This window comes from Mobula hypostoma, chromosome 15 (assembly GCF_963921235.1).
Source record: "Mobula hypostoma chromosome 15, sMobHyp1.1, whole genome shotgun sequence".
Lineage (NCBI taxonomy): Eukaryota > Metazoa > Chordata > Chondrichthyes > Myliobatiformes > Myliobatidae > Mobula > Mobula hypostoma.
The window spans coordinates 64,187,177-64,211,447 of NC_086111.1; the positions used below are offsets into that span (position 1 = coordinate 64,187,177).

The 24,271-nt window shown below is 42.8% G+C and overlaps 1 protein-coding gene across 11 annotated transcripts in view; it reads right to left on the reverse strand.

The window, feature by feature from the left end:
* The window catches only part of atp2b2 (ATPase plasma membrane Ca2+ transporting 2), a 927,552-nt gene that overhangs the window by 778,915 nt on the left and 124,366 nt on the right, over positions 1-24,271 (reverse strand). For 3 of the 11 annotated variants that reach the window (XM_063068182.1, XM_063068193.1, XM_063068184.1), the window contains exons 2-3: positions 22,503-22,582; positions 9,947-9,979 (exon numbers count right to left, since the gene is read on the reverse strand). The exons of 3 other annotated variants lie outside the window; for them this stretch is intronic. The gene's annotated coding sequence lies outside the window, so the exon portion shown is untranslated. Of the gene's footprint in view, positions 1-329; positions 345-9,946; positions 9,980-10,108; positions 10,230-10,288; positions 10,340-22,502; positions 22,583-24,271 lie in introns of those variants that run through there. 5 more of the 11 variants (XM_063068185.1, XM_063068187.1, XM_063068192.1 and 2 more) reach the window with 5 other exon arrangements.

Here is a 24,271-nt window from a genome sequence, read left to right on the forward strand (position 1 = left end):
TGGCCTTGGTGGTGAGGATCTCCGATAAGGATGCTGCTTTCCTACAACAGCGTTTCATACAGATATACTTAATGGTTGGGAGGGCTTTACCCGTGATGTACTGGACTGAATCTACTACCATTTGTAGAGTTTTCCATTCAAAGGCATTGGTGTTTCCATACCAGGCCGTGATGCAGTCAGTGGTCACAATTAGCATAATTAAGTAGTTGAACTAAATTAGTGTTCTATACCTATTTAAGTGTACTTAGAGCGATTGAATAGCTTTGCTTACCTCTTTTCAACTAGACTAAACTAAACAAGTAATGAAATGAAAGTATGTAACTACTCACTTGCTTCTACCAGGCCACAACCCATGCGACAGAAAATAGATACACAGCTTCCACAATTTGTATTGTATAACTTTAAAGCTCTTCAAGATTAAATCAGTCCTTAATGTCAAAAAAGGAATGCAAGATTGCATTTCATCCATTAATATAGCATTCAGTAATTCAATTATTCCTCAATCACACCATCTTTGAAACTATTTTAATACACTGAATGATAATAACTGTTTAATGATATGTAGTTTCCATTTTAACAATTCTGCAAGTAATTTAATAAAGAACTATTTATTGTTTTATTCTCAGTGACCTAGTTTCAATTATGAATTGGCCTGAGTATAACAATACTGAGGATCAAAAAAGTGTATTTATTTATTTATTGAGATTATAGCACGGAATAGGCCCTTCCAGTCTTCTGAACAGTGCTGTCCAGCAATCCTCCATTTTAATCCTAGCCTAATCACAGGACAATTTATAATCACCAATTAACCTACCAACTGTTACGTCTTTGGACCATAGGAGGAAACCAGAGCACCCAGAGGAAATCCACATGGTCATAGGAAGAACGTACAAACTCCTACAGACAGCGCAGGAATTGAACCCAGGTCACCTATACTATTAAAAGCGTGTGCTAACCACTATTCTACCGTGCTGCCCTATGTATGCTGCTTATATATTGTTGCAGTTTTCAAAGTAAATTTTGATGCTGAAGCTACTGATGCTGCAAACGCTGAAGCAATAACACATCTATCCTTCATGTATCCTGTCAAATATTGCCAAAGTATAGCTTTCCCAACTACCTTGAGTGCCAGCCCCACTCCTCCCCTCAGTATCACATACAGAAATTTGAAGCATTTGGTTCCTCAGGCAGAATTGCTCACATTAGAAAGGCCAATGTATGAAGAGCACTGAATGAAAAGTGAGAAAACAACCCAAAGGCCATTGTTCCCACTTCTTCATACTTTTTTCCCCGCCACGCACCCCCCAACACAGTTTCTCTAATTGTTACAATACATGGGTTGTGACCCAAAGGAAAAATGGCTGGAGTCATTTAGCACTTTTATGCAAGGGTGTTCTTTCAGTGCATCAAAAAATCAAACTTACAAAAATTATCTCTCTCCCTCTCCTCTCCACTTTCGCCTTTCCCTCCCCACCCCCCTGACCAACCAGGACATAAATACCCACAAAGTTAATTTAAAACTACGTGTGAATCAGGGTATGATGCACCTTACAAGGTAGTTGCAATCATATTGCATGGTAAACAGAAGTAACTATCTCAAATAAAATATACAAACAATACGTACACATTTACAAACAAGAAAAATCTGCAAATGCTAGCAATCCGAGCAAAACTCACAAAATGCTGGAGGAACTCAGCAGGCCAGGCAGCATCTATGGACAAAAGTACAGTCAACATTTTGGGTTGAGACCGCTTCGCCAAGCATCTACGCTCCGTCTGGCAGAACAAGCGGGATCTCCCAGTGGCCACCCATTTTAATTTCACTTCCCTTTCGGATTCCAATATGTCTATCCATGACCTCCTCCACTGTTGTGACGAGGCCGCACTTAGGTTGGAGGAACAACACTTTACATTTCGTTTCGATAGCCTCCAACCTGATGGCACGAACATCAATTTCTCAAACTTCTAGTAATGCCTCCCCACCCCTCTTCACCATTTCCCTTCCCTCACCTTATCTCCTTGCCCGCCCATCATCTCCCTCTGCTGCCCCTCCCCCCTTTTTCTTTCTTCCATGGCTTTCTGTCTCTTTCACCAAGCAACTCCCCAGCTCTTTACTTCATCTCTCCCCCTCCAGGTTTCACCTATCAGCTGGTGTTCCTCTCTCCCCTCCCCCACCTTTTAAACCTACTCCTCAGCCTTTTTCTCTCCAGTCCTTCCGAAGGGTCTCGGCCCAAAACATCAACTGTTCTCTATTCCATTGACGCTCCGTGGCCGGCTGAGTTCCTCCAGCATTTTGTGTGTGTTCTGCACATTTACACATCCCCATTATTCAAGAAATACAATATTCCATCATATATAGTGTGAAAGGTACCATAAAGCCAATCTGTTATAAGTATGTATCTAGGGAAATCAGTGCAATGGCAAGAGAGAGAGAGAGAGAGTGACTGAGTGAGTTTACATGTGCTCAGAGTACTTTTACCAAGAGGCCTATATCACACAGTTTCTCTAATAAATCATTCTGTCATCAAACCTTCTCATACCCAACATGACTAAAGTCCAAAGAGAAAACCAGAAGTTGCCATTACTCACGAGTCAGCATTTGCCAAGGTAATACCATCTCCTTCATTTGCTCAATTTGTACATATCTCAATTTAAAAAATGCTCTTCATCTTCAATGGACGACACAAGGATTTTTACCTTTTATGTGTGTGCCACCTTATTTCTGATTTTATGATAAAAGTCGCTCAGCTTTAAATTGACTAAACTACAGCACATTTGTTTGTTCATTATGTGCCATGTTGTATGATGTAGGCGATCATGGTCATTCCATCACCATGATCACTCTTGGCTGATTTTCTACAGAAGTGGTTTAGCATTGCTGCCTTCTGAGCAGTGCCTTTACAAGAAGGGTGACCACAGCCATTATCAATACTCTTCAGAGACTGTCTGCCTGGCGTCACCAGGACTTGTGATATGCACCAGCTGCTCAATTGACCATCCACCACCTGCTCCCGTAGCTTCACATGACCCTGATCGGGTAAAGTAAGCAGGTGGCACACCTTGCCCAAAGGTGACCTGCAGACTAGCGGAGGGAAGGAGCATCTTACACCCCCTTTGGTAGAGACGCATCTCCACCCTGCCACCCTACAGCACATGACCTAGAAATTAATATCCGTTAAGACAGAAAAGGACAGCACTTTTCCTAACAATTAAAAACTGATAGATATGGGCCTTAATCACTGTTTCATGGAGTCACTAAACACCATTCAAGATTAAGACGTAGTTAATATAAGTACAAGTGAAGAAGTAGGGTAAAGGAAAACCCCAAGTCATTCTTCAATTATGTGAAGAAAAAAAAGGATGACAGGAGTGAAGGTAGGACCGATTAGAGATAAAGGTGGGAAGATGTGCCTGGATGCTGTGAAAGTGAGCGAGGTCCTCAATGAATACTTCTCTTCGGTATTCACCAATGAGAGGGAACTTGATGATGGTGAGGACAATATGAGTGAGGTTGATGTTCTGGAGCATGTTGATATTAAGGGAGAAGAGGTGTTGGAGTTGTTAAAATATATTAGGATGGATAAGTCCCCGGGGCCTGATGGAATATTCCCCAGGCTGCACCACGAGGCGAGGGAAGAGATTGCTGAGCCTCTGGCTAGGATCTTTATGTCCTTGTTGTCCACAGGAATGGTACCAGAGGATTGGAGGGAGGCGAATGTTGTCCCCTTGTTCAAAAAAGGTAGTAGGGATAGTCTGGGTAATTATAGACCAGTCAGCCTTACGTCTGTGGTGGGAAAGCTGTAGGAAAAGATTCTTAGAGATAGGATCTATGGGCATTCAGAGAATCATAGTCTGATCAGGGACAGTCAGCATGGCTTTGTGAAGGGTAGATCGTGTCTAACAAGCCTGATAGAGTTCTTTGAGGAGGTGACCAGGCATATAGATGAGGGTAGTGCAGTGGACGTGATCTATATGGATTTTAGTAAGGCATTTGACAAGGTTCCACACTGTAGGCTTATTCAGAAAGTCAGAAGGCATGGGATCCAGGGAAGTTTATCCAGGTGGATTCAGAATTGGCTTGCCTGCAGAAGGCAGAGGGTCGTGGTGGAGGGAATACATTTGGATTGGAGGATTGTGACTAGTGGTGTCCCACAAGGATCTGTTCTGGGACCTCTACTTTTCATTATTTTTATTAACGACCTGGATGTGGGGGTAGAAGAGTGGGTTGGCAAGTTTTCAGACGACACAAAGGTTGGTGGTGTTGGAGATAGTGTAGAGGATTGTCGAAGATTGCAGAGAGACATTGATAGCATGCAGAAGTGGGCTGAGAAGTGGCAGATGGAGTTCAACCCGGAGAAGTGTGAGGTGGTACACTTTGGAAGGACAAACTCCAAGGCAGAGTATAAAGTAAATGGCAGGATACTTGGTAGCGTGGAGGAGCAGAGGGATCTCGGGGTACATGTCCACAGATCACTGAAAGTTGCCTCACAGGTGGATAGGGTAGTTAAGAAAGCTTATGGGATGTTAGCTTTCGTAAGTCGAGGAATAGAGTTTAAGAGTCGCGATGTATTGATGCAGCTCTATAAAACTCTGGTTAGGCCACACTTGGAGTACTGTGTCCAGTTCTGGTCGCATCACGATAGGAAGGATGGGGAAGCATTGGAAAGGGTACAGAGATTTACCAGGATGCTGCCTGGTTTAGAGAATATGCATTATGATCAGAGATTAAGGAAGCTAGGGCTTTACTCTTTAGAGAGAAGGTGGATGAGAGGAGACATGATAGAGATGTACAAGATAATAAGAGGAATAGATAGAGTGGATAGCCAGCACCTCTTCCCCAGGGCACCACTGCTCAATATAAGAAGACATGGCTTTAAGGTAAGGGGTGGGAAGTTCAAGGGGGATATTAGAGGAAGGTTTTTTACTCAGAGAGTGGTTGGTGCACTGCCTGAGTCAGTGGTGGAGGCAGATACACTAGTGAAGTTTAAGAGCCTACTAGACAGGTATATGGAGGAATGTAAGGTGGGGGGTTATATGGGAGGCAGGGTTTGAGGGTCAGCACAACATTGTGGGCCGAAGGGCCTGTACTGTGCTGTATTATCCTATGTTCTATAAGTTGCCCAGGGTTGAGGGAAAATGTATACTAAAAATGTGAATGGCAAAGTTTTCCTTTGACATGAGGTTAGAAGTAGCATATCTGCTCCTCCTGCCTCTGAATTAGAGTAAACAAGGACAGGATGGGCCATTCAAAAATTGAGAACAGGTCCCAGAAAATAAGTAGCATAGCATCTTAATTCAAATTAATTATTTCCACATTAATAACTGCCAGCATGCACCCTGGTACTAGCAATCTGCCAGTTTGGCAAGTAGCATGCTTCCAACAAGGAGAAATGTGTACTTGCTTCCTACCTCATTTGGGTTTGATGACATTATTAACACCTGCAATATGATTAATGTACATCTGAGTTTATGGATTTATACTGTGCGAAAGTCTTAGGCATATACATATAGCGAGGCGCCCAAGACTTTTGCACAGTACTATAGTAATTTTATGTATTGCATTATATTGCTGCTGCAAAAATAAACAAATTTCATCACATATGTGAGTAATAATAAAACTGATTCTGAAAAGGGTCTATTTTGTGGACTGAGAGTGAGAAGGGGCCAAGGAGAGGAGAATCATGGTTAGGAAAATGGCAAGGGAGAGGTTAAGGAGCAGGAAGCACCAGAAAGATACTCTATAAATGAGCAGTAATCCAACTGTTTGGAATCAAATTGCCTTGCCTGCTGCCTCAGGGCTGGGTGGGACAGCACCTGTGCCACAACCCCTCCCTCCCTCCCCCACCCCGGCACTACTTCAATGCCACCTGTCTCACACCCCTTCTGCAGCACTCCACCCTCACTATTCCCAACATCCTTCGCTCCTGCAAGATTTAGAATTCACTCTTGCTTCACGTTGACAAATACAGTAGTGAGCAAATGTCTTAAGCACCCTAGTTATAGCCAAGTGCCATGCAAAAGTTTGGGCACCCCAGTCAAAATTTCTGTTACTGTGAATAGCTAAGCAAGTAAAAGGTAACCTGATTTCCAAAAGGCATTGTGACGCCAATCCAAGCTATGGGACGATTGATGCTAATGAGTGAGATAAGAGAGACAATGGAGAAACATTCAAAATGCTAAGAGAGGAGTGAGGGATTAACGGAAAAGAAACATAATTCAGAATATTGACAGACCGGTTGCTTTGAACCTGAACTGTTTGAAGTTTGATGGACAGGTGATACCCCAGCAGGGGGATAAAAACAGCAGGTTCGCTAAGGCACGGGACACCACGAGACCACCAGACCCTGTAAAGAGCAGTGTGCCCCCACAAGTGGTGGGAGTTTGGAGGTCTGGTTTGCGGGAACCGACCATAGGCTCACAGGGTGTAAAGGTACGATCAGCGGGAACCTGGTGTGTGTGTCCGCCCTTGCCTGGGTGCTGGGATCACCGCAGAAGAACGATCGTATCCGGAACGGAGGGGTCACAGTTGGTGACCACAGCGGGATAGAAGACATCAGAAAGCGTCTGCCTGAAACCAACTGCGAAGACATCAAAGGTCTGACTGAACCAAATTGCATCCCCCCCCCCCAACGATTACTGCGAACTTCACTAAGCTGAAATGAACTCTGTGTCACTGTAAGACTGATCATTTTACCCCTAGACTGCGACAGAGCTTGGTTGATTCCTATTTCCCTAGTTCTGTGTATAGGTGTGTATTATCATTGTTAACCTGTTATATTTATATCCTTACGATTAGACTACTGGATTATTTGTTTCTTTAATAAAACTTTATTAAGTTCCTAGTAATACAAACTCCAACGAGTGTTCTATTTCTGCTGGCTTGGCAACCCAGTTACGGGGTACGTAACAGCATAAAGTTAAAGATGACACATTTCTTTAACATTTTAAGCAAGATTACTTTTTTATTTCCATCTTTTACAGTTTCAAAATAACAAAAAAGGAAAAGGGCCCGAAGCAAAAGTTTGGGCAACCTGAATGGTCAGTACTTAATAACACCCCCTTTAGCAAGTATCACAGCATGTAAACGCTTTCTGTAGTCAGCTAAGAGTCTTTCAATTCCTCTTTGGGGGATTTTCGCCCATTCTTCCTTGCAAGAGGCTTCTAGTTCTGTGAGATTCTTGGGCCGTCTTGCATGCACGGCTCTTTTGAGGTCTATCCACAGATTTTCGATGATGTTTAGGTCAGGGGACTGTGAGGGCCATGGCAAAACCTTCAGCTTGCACCTCTTGAGGTAGTCCATTGTGGATTTTGAGGTGTTTAGGATCATTATCCTGTTGTAGAAGCCATCCTCTTTTTATCTTCAGCTTTTTTTTTACAGACGGTGTGATGTTTGCTTCCAGAATTTGCTGGTATTAAGTTGAATTCATTCTTCCCTCCACCAGTGAAATGTTCCCCATGTCACTGGCTGCAACACAAGCTCAAAGTATGATTGATCCAGCCCCGTGCTTAACAGTTGGAGAGGTTTTCTTTTCATGAAATTCTGCACTCTTTTTTTCTCCAAGCATACCTTTGCTCATTGAGGCCAACAAATTCTATTTTAACTTCATCAGTCCACAGGACTTGTTTCCAAAATGCATCAGGCTTGTTTAGGTGTTCCTTTGCAAACTCCTGACACTGAATTTTGTGGTGAGGATGCAGGAAATGTTTTCTTCTGATGACTCTTCCATGAAGGTCATATTTGTGTAGGTGTCGCTGCACAGTAGAACAGTGCACTACCTCTCCAGAGTCTGCTAAATCTTCCTGAAGTTCCTTTGCAGTCAAATGGGAGTTTTGATTTGCCTTTCTAGCAATCCTATGAGCAGTTCTCTCAAAGTTTTCTTGGTCTTCCAGAGCTCAACTTAACCTCCATTGTTCCTGTTAATTGCCATTTTTTAATTACATTACGAACTGAGGAAACGGCTACCTGAAAACGCTTTGCTATCTTCTTATAGCCTTCTCCTGCTTTGTGGGCAACAATTATTTTAATTTTCAGAATGCTATGCAGCTGCTTAAGAGGAGCCCATGTCTGCTGATTGTTGGGACAAAGTTTGAGGAGTCAGGGTATTTTTAAAGCTTTGAAATTTGCATCACCTGACCTTTCCATAGCCCTAACAAGCTAATTAAGGTCTGAGACCTTGGTAAAAGTTATCGGAGAGCTCAAATCTCATGGGGTGCCCAAACTTTTGCATAGTTCTATGGTGCTCCTTTCCTTTTTTCCCCCACTCTAAAATTGTACAAAACAAAAATAATGCACTAATCTTGCTTAAAATATTGAAAATAATGTTTCATCTTTAACTTTATGACTTTTGGATATCAGTTCATCTTCTACTCACTTAACTATTGACAGTAACAGAAATTTTGATCAGGGGTACCCAAACTTTTGCATGCCACTGTATATATGTGCCAAAGACTTTTGCACAATACTGAATATGTTCTAAAAAATGGGTCAAGTTCTCCTTCTCTAACTTCTTATAAATAAACTGTGAATTTATAGGTCACTCTATTTTAGTCAGATCATCATTTAAAACAAAGTGAATTAATTTATTTAATTAAGGGATACCAGAGCTGGAAGGTAGAGGTTTACCCTTCTCTAATATCAGCAATGTTTCTCATTGGCAGTTACAACAATGGTCATTCAGATGGAAAGCTTCTGTATGCACTATGCTCAACTTACATACTGCCCATTACACTGCTGGCGTTTAGGGCATCAATGTAGGTCCTCTGTCTCTGGTGGTATTCAGGGTTTCCTTCATAATGTCAGTAACCTCCTCTCTGTTTTCACTGCTGTCAATCTGCCAGTCCCAGCAGGAATATCATCACACTAAGGTGTAGAAGGATTCTCCACTGCTGTGCCCGTAACAGTTTTGTTTGACCAGTAGGGTGTCGTTATTCCTGGACTGAACCCCTGAACCTGGAGGACTGGTGGACCACTCTCAGTCTGACCTCTACACTTTGACCTGTTTAGCAAAAAGCCCCGACTCCAGCCAACATAGCTCTCCAGGTCATTGACGTCTCCAAAGCCTAGAACAAGTTTGTGATCCTCTTGGTGGAATAAGCTCAAACAACATTTTTAAAAATTCTATTTTACACAACTGCCTACCTTACAGTTCCTGTGACAGGAGCTGCTAACTAAGTAGCCGCAAGTATTATATTACTGCACTGTGCATAACATTGTCAACTGTGCAAAGCTCACTTTGATTAAAATTGCTAGTTTTATTGATGTGCTTTGATTTGAATACATACTTAAGCTACATGTTAAAACCAACTATAAGATCAACTTCTCTACTGCAAGACCATTTGATCTATTAAGAAACACCAGATACCTTGCACAATTTTAATCTACAACATCTTATATTGAAATTCTCCATCAGTATCCATCAAGAAAACTATGCCCAGCCCTGCTAGTTTATTTATTTACTCAGATACAACATCCCCAACAAATTCAAATGTGAAGCAATGGGTTTCCTCACTGGGACGGCACGGTAGCATAGTAGTTAGCACAATGCTTGCAAGTATAGGTGACCCAGGTTCAATTCCCGTCGCTGCCTGTGGCCGTGTGAGTTAACTCTGGATACTCTGGTTTCCTCGCACAGTCCAAAAATATATCAGTAGGAAGGTTGATTAGTTATTGTAAATTGTCCTGTGATTAGGCTAGGGTTATATCAGTGGGTTGCTCAGCAGCACAGTTCAAAGCACTGGAAGGGCCTACTCCACGATGTATCTCAATAAATAAAGTTGATTCTTAGTGCTAGAGAATTGTTCATCAGTAAATAAGATAATTTAATCCTGGTGAAATTACCAATATTTATTTCTCACGCGGAATCGCTGCAATAATGATTAACTGATGACTATCACAATACCTTGTGTAAGATTGCTGTGCACTTTAGCTGCCACACTTCCAACTTACCACAGAGTCAGCACTCCAAAAGTACTTCATTGCCTGAAAAAAAAGTTTGGGTCATGAAATCTGCAATATCATTTCAGTTCTTGTTTTATTGTGCCATTAGCAGAAGTAATCAGACTGAGGTGAACACGCCCCTCATTCTAATGCGAGGAGATGATGGCTTACCACTTGCACGAGTTATGGAGGAATGATGCATCGCAGAGTGGCTCTGTAATTTCATTTGTTAACAAGCTAAACTTGTTGGAAGTTATTTTCTCTGATTTCTGCATAAATTAGTAAGTGCCAAAATCCTCAATGTTATTTCCACAATATATTTTGGCTGAATTAATATACAAATTTGATTACCAACAGGAGGTTTCTTGATAAGTGTTGAAACTATAAATGAGTCACACGGATCTGTGAAAAGATGTAAAAATAATTTATTCAGCACACAAGCAGGTGTTCTGGAGAATCCCTCACTTGGAGAGGCTCTGGAGAAACTCAGGAGAATCTCTCAACTCAAAAGTACTTGGAGATGTTATGATCTTAAAAAACAAAGATAACAGCAAGTGATTAAACATGGTTTCAATAGTCACAAATACAGAGTAGTTAAACATTTTACAGTAAGTGTAGAATTACTTAGTTACAATGGGATCACATCTCAAAGACCATTAAACATAGGAGCAGAATTAGGCTATTCAGTCCATCGAGTCTGCTCCACTATTTGATTATGGCTAATCCATTTCAGTCTCAACCCCATTCTCCTGCCTTCTCCCTGTAATCTTTCATGCCCTGACTAATCAAGAGCCTATCAGCCTCTGCCTTAAATACATCCAATGACCGGGCCTCCACAGCCACCTGTGGCAACATACGCCTCATATTCAGCATCCTCTGAAATTCCTCTGCATCTCCATTCTCAGTAGATGTCTCTCTATTCTGAGACAGCGCCCTCTGGTCCCAGACACTCGCACCATAGGAAGCATCCTCACTACATCCACTCTTTCTTGGCCTATCAACATTTAACAGATTTCAATAGGATCCCCACTCATTCTTCTAAATTCCAGTGAGTAAAGGCCCAGTGCCTTCAATCACTCCTCGTACAATTAGTCTTTCATTCCTGGAATCATTATGGTGAGCCTCCTCTGAACCCTCTCCAATATCAGCACATCCTTTCTTAAATAAGGGGCCCAAAATTGCTCACAATACTCCAAGTGAGGCCTCACCAGTGCCTTATAAATCCCCAGCATTACACATGTGCCTTACACAACATTTTGTTTGGGGTTCAATTCCTGCCACCATACGCAAGGAGTCTGTACATTCTCCCCCGGACCATATGGGCTTCCTCCGGGTGCTCCAGTTTTCACCCACATTTCAATGATGTACAGTATGTGTCGGAGTTAGTAAATTGTGTGTTAGTGCAGAAGCATGGCGACATAAGGAGGTTGCCACCAGCACACGGCCATATGGGATGCTGGTCATTGGTGCAGATGACACATTTCACCGAATGTTCTGATGTTTCAATATAGTTTGTTCATTAAGAGCTATGTCATATGATGGGGGCAATCATGGTCTTTCCATGACCATGACTGTTCCTGGCAATTTTTTCTGCAGAAGTGGCTTGCCATTGCCTTCTTCTAGGTAGTGTCTTTACAAAACGGATGACTTCAACTATTATCAATACTGTTCAGAGACTGTCAGCCTGGTGTCAGTGGCCACATAACCAGGCTCAAATGACCATCCACCACCTACTCACATGATGTCACATGACCCTGATTGGGGGTGGGGGGTTGGCTCAGTAGATGCTACGTCTTGCCCAAGGGTGACCTACACACCAGCGGAGGGAAGGAGCGCCTTACACATCCTTTGGTGGAGATGTGTCTCCACCCCCACCATCCATATTTTAATATACATGTGATAAATATAAAGCTGATCTTTCTATCCCTTTAATTCTTTCTCTCCTGGATGTTTGATGTGTGAACAAAGATCCTTACATTTCCCAGGTACAGATTCCATGTGGCGCAGTTTTAGTCAGTCCCAACAGGCTGAAGGGCCTGTTCCTGATGTGCAAAGTTCTATGTTCTATCAGGCTCTTCGAAAAAGTCAAATGGTGAATCTTCATTTTATGATCCTTTTGCTGGTTTGGCAAACAGCTGCATTTTTCTTGGCCTGAACATTTCCCATTTAGTTCATGGGAACATCAATAAAATTAAGCACATCATTAAATATCAACAAAATTAATTTTGTGGAAACGGACCCTAGGAAACAAGACATATGCTACTGGTCATTCCATAACCCTTGCAATGAAGGCCAAACTTTTACCCCTTCAATAAAGTAACAGGTGGTTGCTGTTACATGCAACCATCATCGTTGCGTGTCATGCATAATCATGGCCTTTCCGTGAGCCTGATTGTTCTTGGCAAATTTTTCTACAGTAGTGGTTTGCCATTGCCTTTTTCTGGACAATGTCTTTACAAGATGGTGACCCCAGCCATTATCAATACTCTTCAGAGATTGTCTGCCTAGCGTCAGTGATCACTTAACCTGGACTTGTGGGATGCACCAGCTGCTCATACGAACATCCACCACCTGCCCCCATGGCTTCACGTGACCCTGATCGTGGGGTTAATCACCTGCTACAACTTGTCCAAGGGTGATCCGCAGGTTAGCGGAGGGAAGAAGTACCTTACACCTCCTTTGATAGAGACGTATTTCCACCCTACCACCCTTTTTATTTGCAATGTGACATTTAATTAAACTTGTCAGGAGCCATTTTATCACTGCAGCTTTGGCAGCGCTTTGGCAGTGCTGGTTGCACTAAAACAATTCCAGTCCAGTAAGCTCTGCATCTTTCAGTTGCCCTGCTACAGAGTGATACTTCCACCTTCTTTCCTCATCCCCAAATGAACTCAGCAAGTATAGACTAATTATGATGAACCCTCACTTGCCACCAAGCAGAATTTCAGCACCTTGACCAAGCTGAAAGAGAAACAGAACTTTAAAAATAAAAATAGAAAATACCAGACATACTCAAATAGGTCAGGCATCATCTGTGAGTTGACGTATCAAGTCAATCTTCAGAAGTAGGAAAAGTTACCATTCTGCGCAAAAGTCTTAAGCACATGTATACATAGAGCTAGGGTGCCCAAGATTTTTCCACAGTACTGTGTTTGTCAATGTGAAGAGGAGAGTGAGTTTATAAATTTGGTGGGAGCAAAACATGTTGGGAATGGCGAGAGTGGAGTGCCACAGGAGTGGTAAGGGACAGATGGCAGAGGTGTGCTAGGATGGAGGATGATGCGGGCTCAGACACACCTGAGCAAGTCATTTGATTCCGAACAACTGGTTTATTGATCATTGTAGAATGTCTTTCTGGTGCTTCCCACTGCCTCCCATCTCCCTTCCTCTTTTCCTAATCATGATTCCCCTCTCCCTGCCCCCTGCCCATTCTCAGTCCACAATAGAGACCCATATCAGTGCCTAGCTTATCATAAGAACGTAAGAAGTAGGAGCAGGAGTAGGCCATCTGGCCCATCGAGCCTGCTCCACCATTCAATAAGATCATGGCTGATCTGACCATGGACTCATCTCTACCTACCTGCCTTTTCCCCATAACCTTTAATTCCCCTACTATGCAAAAATCTATCCAACCTTGTCTTAAATATATTTACTGAGGTAGCCTCCACTGCTTCATTGGGCAGAGAATTCCACAGATTCACCACTCTTTGGGAAAAGCAGTTCCTCCTCATCTCTGTCCTAAATTTACTCCCCCAAATCTTAAGACTATGTCCCCTAGTTCTAATCTCACCTACCAGTGGAAACAAGTTTCCTGCCTCTGTCTTATCTATCCCTTTCATAACCTTACATGTTTCTATACGACCTCCTCTCATCCTTCTGAATTCCAGCAAGTACAGTCCCAAGCGACTCAAACTCTCCTCATAGTCTAATGCACTCATCTCTGGAATCAACCTGCTGAACCTCCTCTACACTACCTCCAAAGACACTATATCCTTCCTTAAGAAAGAGGACCAGAACTGCATGCAGTACTCCAGATGCAGCCTCATCAGTACCATGGGCAGTTGCAACGTAATCTCCCGGCTCTTAAATTACATCCTTCTAGCAATGAAGGCCAACATTCCATTTGCCTTCTTGCAAACCACTCTTTTATGATTCATGCAGAAGCACTCCCAAGTCCTTCTACACAACAGCATGCTGCAATCTTTAACCCTTTAAATAATAATCTGATCTTCTATTTTCCCTTCCAAAGTGGATGACTTCACATCTGCCAACATTGTACTCCATCTGCCAGACCCTTGCCCACTCAGTTAACCTATCTATATTTCTCTGCAGTCTCTCCGTATCTTCTGCATAATCTGCTTTTCCAAGCAATTTAGTGTCATCATTAAACTTAGATACACTACACTCGGTGCTCTCTTCCAGATCATTAATGTACATCATGAACAGTTGTGGGCCCAGCATCGACCCCTGTGGCACACAACTCACGCCGATTGCCAACCAGAGAAACACTGATGTATCCCAACTCTCTGCTTTCTATTGCTTAAACAATTCTCTATCCATGCTAATAAATCACCCCCAACTCCATGCATCCTTATCTTATCGATAGGTCTTTTATGTGACTCCTTATTGAACACCTTCTGGAAATCCAAGTAAATAACGTCCATCTGTTTCCCTCTATCCACTGTGCTCATTATATCCTCAAAGAAACTCCAGTCATCACTCACATGCATCATGAAGTCTGTTTTTTTTGTGACAGCAGTACAATGCAATACATAAATTACCCCAGCTATACATATGTGCCCAAGACTTTTGCACAGTACTGTATAAATCAAATATGTTTTGAACTGCAGGGAAGAGAGAGAATGGAAGGATGAATGGGAATGTCTGTGAAAGATGAGAGAAACCAACTGACCCAAGTGCTGGCAATGCCAGCTGGGAGAGTATGGAAAATCCTTATTAATTGTTACTGTTCTGCCTGGAAGAGCTGCAAATGGAAGGAAAAAAAAATCAATGCTCACTCTGTGAAAAATAAAAGAAAGCAGTTGCTGGAAATCTAAAATAAAGCCTATCAGGCAGAAAGAACAACATCACAATGCAATAATCTTTCTTCAAAACTGGCTGGTTCCAATTGAAACTAAAGGCTGGTTATCTGGAATTGTTAAATTCAACGCTGAGTTGCTAAGGGCTGTGACAGACTACCGTTGCCCCAGCATATGTCGAGATTCATGGGAAAAGTGCAAAAGTCTCCCAGACAGATAATGACTAACAGAATCAATAGATTATGCTGACAAATCCTTGGACAATCCTCCATAGCTTCCAAAACATCTTCAAAGAGCGATGCCTCAGAAAAGTGGCTTCAATCATCAACAACCCTCAACACCCTGGACATGCTCTCTTCTCATTCTCTCCATCAGGGCGGAGGTTCAGGAGCCTGAAGGCACACACTCAATAATTCAGGAACAGCTTCATCCCCTCTGCCATCTGATTTCTGAATGGACATTAAACCCATGAATACTGCCTCACTTTTAAAAAAATTATGTGTTTTTTTTGCAGTACTCATCTTAATTTAACATATATATATATATTATATATACACACACACATACAGTTATATAAAATATTATATATACACATACATACGTATATACAGAATATACTAAATGTAATTACTTTTTAAAAACTTATTATTTATTGCATTGTACTGCTGCCACAAAGTTAACAAATGTCATGACATATATCGATGCTATCAAACCTGATTCTGATTCTGAAGAATAAGCCATTATTTGCTAATATTACAATGAGAATCTAGTCTGTTAATCAATTCCAGCATTTGTGTCTTCATACATGAGTAGAAATGCAAGCATGCTTAAAACATATTTCAAGGCATTTCCCCAGTGAAATTGAGTAAAAACTCCTACGTTAAATAAATTTCACCTCTGTTCAATCATTGCCAATTGTGGCTTAGTTGATTCTTCATTCTACATCTGAGATATTTGTTAACAGGTGCTTGGAGCAGGGTCACAGATCAGTTCTGATTTCACTGAATTTTGTTAAATAACTTCTCTCTTGGCTAATATTCCCACGTTCGGTCACGTATCATAAAACCCAAGGTTTGACAATTGAGTGGCCAAGTAGTTATTGCCACTACTTTCGAGCTCCAGTGATCAGCAGGTTCTATGTAAGACCTCTGGTGCTAGCCGCAGGGAATTTCTTATTTTTTTATTTTGACATGCAGCATAGTAATCGAGTCTTCCAGCCCAACGAGCCCACACATATAATTATATCCATGTGACCAATTAACCTACTAACTCGTACATCTTTGGAAAGTGAGAGGAATCCGGAGCATACGAGGGCTTCTCGATCCACAGGATGGACCGGACTACTACAGATTTGGGGAAGGCAAAGGGTGGGGTTCTGTGTTTCACGATAAGCTCTTAATGGTGATAGCACACAGAGGTCTTGTCTCACACTTGTTTCCTCGACCTGGAACACCTAATGATTTAAGTGGCAACCGTTCTACTTATCAAGAGAGTTCTCTGTGATCCTGATTCCAGGTTGCATTCTGACAAATGCCTATGTTAAACAGGCACTCGAGGTTCTAAGTGTTGCCATCAGCAAAACAGCCTACCCCAACACCTTTCAAATCATTGTTGGGGTCTTCAATCAGACTAGTTCTGCCCAATTATCAACATACCACCTCCAGCACTAGGGGTTCCAAAACATTTGGCCACTGCCATACTGCAATCATGAAGGCCTACCGTTCCATGCCTAGTTGGCTGTCCTCCTACTCAAACAAAGGCAGAGGCTAAAGAGCAAGGCTCCAGATACAAGGACAAAAAAAAGAGGTGGTTGTTGGAGGAAGAGGAGCAGCTGCAGGAGTCAGTAGACCGGGCTGAGTTTAAGGACCCATCTGTGGATCTGAATGAATACACCACGTTTGTCACTGACTTTATAAAAACAGTCGTAGATGAGTGTGTCCCCATAAAATCATTCAGAGTCTTCCCCAGCCAGAAGCCCTGGATGAACCAAGAGATCTGTAATCTGTTGAGGGCCAGATCAGTGGCATTCAGATCTGGTGACCAAGTAAAATACAAGAGGTCTAGATACGATCTCTGGAAAGCCATCTCACCAGTGTGACGAGAATACACATAGATAAGATGTTAACTGTCCTGTGTGATCAGCAGTTGGTCTGCCACCTGTCTTCAAGAGAGAGATAAGGAACACAATGAAACAGCATCTGGAGATGTGTAATGAAGGGACGGGAGAGAGAGAGCTGTCTGGAGCGGCTCCCCCTTTGAACCCTGAACTGTTTGAAGTGATGGACAGGCGATACCCCAGTAGGGGGATAAAAAGGGACAGGTTCGCTAAGGCAGGACACACACGACACCCGAGGTAACGAGACCCTGGAAGCGGTGCGCCTTTCACGAGTTGGTGGGAAGTACCGGACAACGCACAGGGTGGAAAGGTACGATCAGCGGGAACCCGGTGTGTGTCCGCCCTTGCTTGGGTGCCGGGTTCACTGCAGAGGATCGACTGCACCTGGAGGAGGGGTCACAGTCGGTGACCTCAGGTGACATCACCAAGGACCTGCCCAAAAGCTGCTTGTGAGCAATTATCGCCGGTCTGTGAGTGGAAGCCGTTTCTGAATGATCAGTCGTTCCCGTTATCTCTCTCTCTCTCCCCCCACGTTGTCTATCGCCATGGCAACGAGTACTGCAAACTGAACTAAATTGGACTGAACTTTTGTGTCACTTTGAAATTTGGTCATTTACCCCTAGACAACGATAGAGTTGATTGATGCTGTTATCTTAATTCTGTGCACATGTGTGTTTATCTTTGCTGAACTGTTGCATTTATTATCCTTTCGATTACTGTGTTGATTGTTTCTTTAATAAAACTTTCTTAGTTCTAGTAATCCAGACTCCAACTGAGTGATCCATTTCTGCTGGTTTGGCAACCCAGTTACGGGGTACGTAACACCAGCAAAATGGCAATTCCAGACTAAACTTGAATTACTGAAGGAATAGTCAACAGCTGTGGCAGGGCTTAAATGCTAACACCTCCTACAAAATGACATAGGAAATAACGTGGCTTCGCTCCCAGATGAGCTCAATGTGTTTTATGCTTGCTTTGACTGCCAAAACATGGAGGAATTTTCACAAACTCCCACAGCCCCCGAGGACCCTGTGATCTCAGTCTCCAAGGCCAACATGAACATCCTTCAGGAGGGTGAACCCATGGAAAGTATCCAGCCTAGATGGTGCACCTGGTCAAGTACTGAAGACCTGTGCTGATCAACTGGCTGGAGTGCTCAGCAATAAATTAGAGGTACCCACCTACTTCAAGCAAGCTTCCATTATACTAGTGACAACCATCCAGTAGCACTTACATCCACTGAGATGAAGTCCTCCGGCAGACTGCTGCCCCAAACCTGGAAAATCTGGACAGCAAAGCTGCATATATCAGGTTGGTCTTTATTGAATGCAGTTCGGTATTCAATACTATCATTCCCTCAAAACTAATCAACAAGCTTCAAGACCTTGGCTGCTATCCCTCCTTGTGCAACTGAAACTTTGGATTTCCTGACTTGCAGATCCCTGTCAGCTCAGATTGGCAACATCTACACAATCTCCATCAGCACGGGTGCACCACTAGGCATTGTGCTTAGCCCCCTGCTCGATTCACTTTATACCTACGGTTGTGATGCTAAGCACAACTCCAATGCCATATTTAAGTTTGCTGATTACACCACCGTTGAAGGTTGAATCAAAGGTGGTAACAAATCATTTTATTGGAGGAAGTCTGAAAATCTGGCTGAATAGTGTCGCAACAACCACCTCTCATTCAATGCCAGAGCAAGACCTAGGACCTGATTATTGACTTTAGGCGTAGGAAACCAGAGGTCTACGAGCCAGCCGTCATCGAGGTATTAAATACACAGAGGGTCAGCAACTTGAAACTCCTCAGTGTTATCATTTCAGGATACCTGTTCTAGCTCCAGCACATGAGCACTTTTATGCAGAAAGCACAGCAGCACTTTTACTTTCATAGAAATTTGTAAAGTTTCAGCATTTCATCTAAAACTCTGACAAACTTCTACAGATGTATGGCAGAGAGTATATTGACTGGGTGCCACAATGCAACCAGTCAATAGAGATGATGGCGCCTAACGGCAACTCCTTTGCATGCATCTTTGGAAACAGCTCTATTTCTATCTTTAATAACTTTATTTTTTCCCTTTCAGAGTTCTTTCGAAGACCGTGACCTGGAGTTACACGCAGGCTTTGGTTCTTTGCGGGAATGGGACCCGTTCTCGGAGTTCCATGAGTGGCCGTTATTTGACATGCCAAGGGTTTGGCCTGAGAATCTCGAGCGTGTTCGAAAGCCTGAGACCTCGGGTCTCTGGAGACGGGCAGATCGAGGCTCGGTGTCACGGCAGGAGACTCGTGTATTGTCAGGGAGGCCGGGAAATCTTCCACTGTCACTGTGGGCCGGAAGACCTGAGGTCTTTGCGATCTTCGGACACAGAGCTTGATAAAAGCAATGAAACAGACTTTTAAGATTGTAAACTAGCGGGTTGCTGCTATGTCTCCCGCTTGCTGTGAAGATGGGGGACATCTCCCTCTCCCTTGCCGGGGAGAGAGAGAACCTGTGGTTTGTCCAATGTCAGATGAAATGCAAAGCCTCTGGTGGTAACTTTGGTCTGTGTCTTTGCTATTGCTTAGCACACGCTTGGGGTCAGTGATGGTATCAATGCGCGTTCTTTTTGCTGGTGGGGGGAGGGGGAGGGGGGATCATTGCTTGCTGCCGCTTACACACAGGAGGGGGAACTTTGGGGTTCTCATGTTTAATTGTCGTTCATTCTTTGGGGCACTTCTCTGTTTTCGTGGATGTTTGCGAAGAAAAAGTATTTCAGGATGTATATTATACACATTTCCCTGACATTAAATTTGACCTTTGAATCTTTGAACCGCCTGGTATGGAAGCATCTGTGGCCCTAACGGAAAACCTTACAAAAAAAAATGTGGATTATGCCCAGTCAATCACAGGTAAAGCCTTCCCCAACATTAAACACATCTACCTGTAGCACCATTGCAGGAAAGCACCATCAATCGTCAAGGACACCCACCATCTACGCCATGCTCTCTTTTGATTTTAGCCATTATAGAGTTGGAACAGGAGCATTAGACCCACACCACCAGGTTCAAGAATGGTCATTACCCCTCAACTATCCGGCTCTTGAAGCAGTGGGGATACCTTCACTTAACTTCACTCACCCCATCACTGACTGTTCCCACAACCTATGAACTCACTTCCAAGGATTTAGCTCATGTTTTTGATATTTATTGCTTCATTATTTATTGTTTTGTTTCTTTCTGTATTTGTGCTGTTAGACAGTTGTCTTTTGCATATAGGTTGTTTGTCCATCCCATTGGGTGCAGTCCTTCATTGTGTTTTGTGTATTTATTGTGAATGCCCATGAGAAAATGAATCTCAGGTTTGGTTAGGGTGGCATATATGTACTTCGATAATAAACTTACTTTGAAATTTGAAAGGAGCTGTCAAGGGCCTTGTTGACTACAGTTTAAGTAAACAGCTGAAACTCTAGATGCAAAAACTCACTGTTGATCACTTAAGTTCTGAAAATACTTCCGGTTTATACTCCAATAAATGGTACTTGGGGGAACAGTAAAGCCATAAAAATATTTAATGAAAAGCTAAATAATGTTCTCATTTTATAATATTTTATTATCAAGGTGGTGGAATCTAATGGTGGAATATGATTGTTAACTTAATATTGTTGCCTAATTTTTAAAAGAGCTAAGTTTTATCTTGCTTTGGAAGATTCAGAAGCACGGCACAGTAGCATACAATGCTATACAGTACCAACAACCTGGGTTCAATTTCCACTGGTACCTAAAAGAGTTTGTATGTTCTTCCCCTGACCGTGTGGGTTTCCTCTGGGCGCCCTGGTTTCTTCCGACAGTCCAAAGACGCAACTGTTAGTAGGTTAGTTGGTCATTGTAAATCGTTCTGTGATTAGGCTTGTGTTAAATAGGTGAGTTGCTTGGTAGCATGGCTCACTGGGCCGGAGAGCCCAGTTCTGGGCTGTACTTCTAAGTAAATAAATCTAACCCATTGTGCAATGGGTGTAAGAAATGTACTCTATAGAGGAAAAAAAGATTATTTTTAATTTTGTGCAAGTTAACCAATTGTCAGGGTGATATGATTGTGCCACTTACTTGCAATCCATACCAATGACAGAAATCACCCTGTTAGAAACGTCATCACCAAGATACAAGTAAATACGGACAAATTAAATGTGCAGAAAGGACTTTGGCAGATAGATTATGGAGTGTGAAGGAACCCAATGCAGCAGGCGAACTGAAAAAGACATTTTTTTTTAAAGTGAGCTGTGTAGTATTTAAGGGGTCTTGTGTGTCTTTTATATAAATCACAGAAAGCTAATGCAAATTCAGTAAGAAATCAGGGATTTGTTTATTTATTTATTGAGATATAGCACAGAGCAGTTCCTTCCGGCCACATCGCACAGCAATCCCCCAATTTAACCCTACCCTAATCACGGGACACTGTACATTGATCAATTAATTTACCAACTGGGAGGAAACTGGAGCACCCGGAGGAAATCCACATGAGGAGAACAATTAATCTCCTTACAGGCAGTGGTGGGAATTGAACCTGGGTTGCCTGTATTGTAAAGTGTTGCACTAACCACTAGGCTACCATGCCGCATATAGCAGGTAACACTTTAATACAATAAGACTGATGTTTAAGAGTAGGGAATCCATGATGAAATTACTATGGCTGGGGAGGGGGGGGGGCCGGTCTTAGTGCCAGTCTATCTATGTAGTCCTCGTTTCAGTCTTGCAGATGGTGAAACAAATTAATTTCTGGGTTGAAAGGCGTTGTGCAATGAATAAGGATTGAGTAGGATTGGACTTATCTCTGTTCAGCAGAATGAAAGGCAATTTCACTGAAACGTATATAATTCTCGGAGAATGTGATAAGGAACTGGAGATTATGTTCCTCAGCTGAAGAATCCAGTAGTGGGGATCACTCACGTGGAATTAAGAACATAGGACATCACCGCACAGTACAGGCCCTTTGGCCCACAATGTTGTGCTGACCTTTTAAGTTACTCTATGATCAATCTAACCTTTCCATGCTACATAAAAGGCAGAGGGTAGTAGTAGATGGAGAGTATTCTGCTTGAAGACCAGTGATCAGTGGTGTTCTGCAGAGATCTATCATCCATGTGGCTATCTAAGAGTTTCTTAAATGCCCCGAATGCATCCCCCTCTACCACCATCCCTAGCAGGGTGTAACATGCACCTACCAGTCTCTATGTAAAGAACTCACCCCTGGCACCTCTCCTATACCTTCAATCATCTTAAAATTATGCCCTCCCCCCTTGTATTTGCCATTTCTGCCCTGGGAAAAAAAGCCACTCTATCTATGCCTCTTACCATATTGTGCACCCCCATCATATCACATCTCAACCTCCTTCATTCCAAAGAAAAAAGCTCTAGTTCTTTTAACCTACCTTCATGAGACAAGCTGTCTAGTCCAGGCACCATCCTGGAACATCTCTTCTGCACCCTCTCTAAAGCATCTACGTCCTTCCTATAATGAGGAAACCAAAAATGAGAGGTCATTTCCAAGAGAGGTCTAACCAGCGTGTTAAGGAGCTGCAACATTACTTCATGGCTCTTGAACCTAATAGTTCAACTAATGAAGGCCAACACACTATACACCTTCTTAACAACCCCCTTAATTTGTGCAGCAAATTTGAGGGTTATATGGATGTGGACCCCAATATTCCTCTTCCAAGAATCCTGCCATTGACTTTGTACTCTGCCTTCAAATTTGACCTTTCAAAATGAATCATTTCACACTTTTCCAGGCTCAACTCCACCTGCCACTTCTCAGCACAGCTCTCCATCCGGTCAATGCCCCGCTGCAACCCAACAACCTTCTACACGCTCCACAACTCCACCAACCTTCATTTTATATTCAGACCTACAAACTCACCCTTCCACCTTCTGATCCATTTATAAATATCACAAAGATCAGGGACCCCAGTACAAATCCTGGTGGAACACCAGATCACTGATCTCCAGGAGAACACTCTACACTGACCACCTTTTGCCTTCTGTGGGCAAGCCACTTCTGCATCCACACAGTCAAGTTTCCCTGGATCCCACTCCTCTTGACTTCCAAAATAAGCCCACCATGGGGGACCTTATCAAACACCTTACTAAAATCCTTGGATGGCAGGGTGGAGATAGGCCTCTAACAAAGGAGGTGTAAGATGCTCCTTCCCTCCACTAGCCTGCACGCCACCCTTGGGCAAGATGTAGCACTTGCTTAGTCCCCCCTCCCCGACCGGGGTCACGTGAAGCCATGGGAGCAGATGGTGCATGGTCATATGAGCAGCTGGTATATAACACACATGCTGGTTATGTTACCACTGACATCATCCAGACAATCTCTGAAGAGTATTGATAATGGCTGGGGTTACCCATCTTGTAAAGACACTGCCCAGAAGAAGACTATGTCTGTAGAAAAATTTGCCAAGAACAATCATGGTTATGAAAAGACCATGATCGCCCATGTCATAGAAGAGTGCAAATAATAAATAAACAAACTAAAGTCCATAAACACCACCTCCATGGCTCTAACTTCATCAATGTGCTTTGTTGTTGTTCCTCTCCACACCTTGTGGCACACTGGGTGTCAACCTTGCCATTTCTTCAGCATTTTTGTCTGTTTTTTTTATGAGACCGAGTTGCTAGCTCAACATCCAGCCCAGCACGAATGGGAAGCGTGCAAGGAGCTGGCCAGATTCAAACCTGGGACCACTCCCCTCAAAATCTGGTGAGGATGCCACTACACCAATGGCTGAGAATGAATGTGCTTTGATACATCCTTAAAGAATCATTTTACGTTTTAGACTGAGGTGGTGAAATTTCTTCAATTCGAGGCCTTGAACCTTCTAGATTGTTTATGCCAGAGGCCTGTGCTAGTGAACAGTTTTATCTTCAAAACTGAAATTGATATCATTTAGGCATCAAAGAATATGGGAATAAGGTGAGAAGTTCAATCAGGATCTTGTTCAACAGTACAGCATGCCAAAACGGCCAGAAGGTCCACCCTTGCTCCTGCATGTTCAGAATAATTGCAGTGAATAATAAAAATCCATGAAACTCCTGCAAACTTAACGTTGTCCAGATATTGAACTATAATCCTGCATTAGGTGGGTGCTCCTAAAGCATATTGTATTTCACTAGGAAATTACCATTCTTTTGTTTT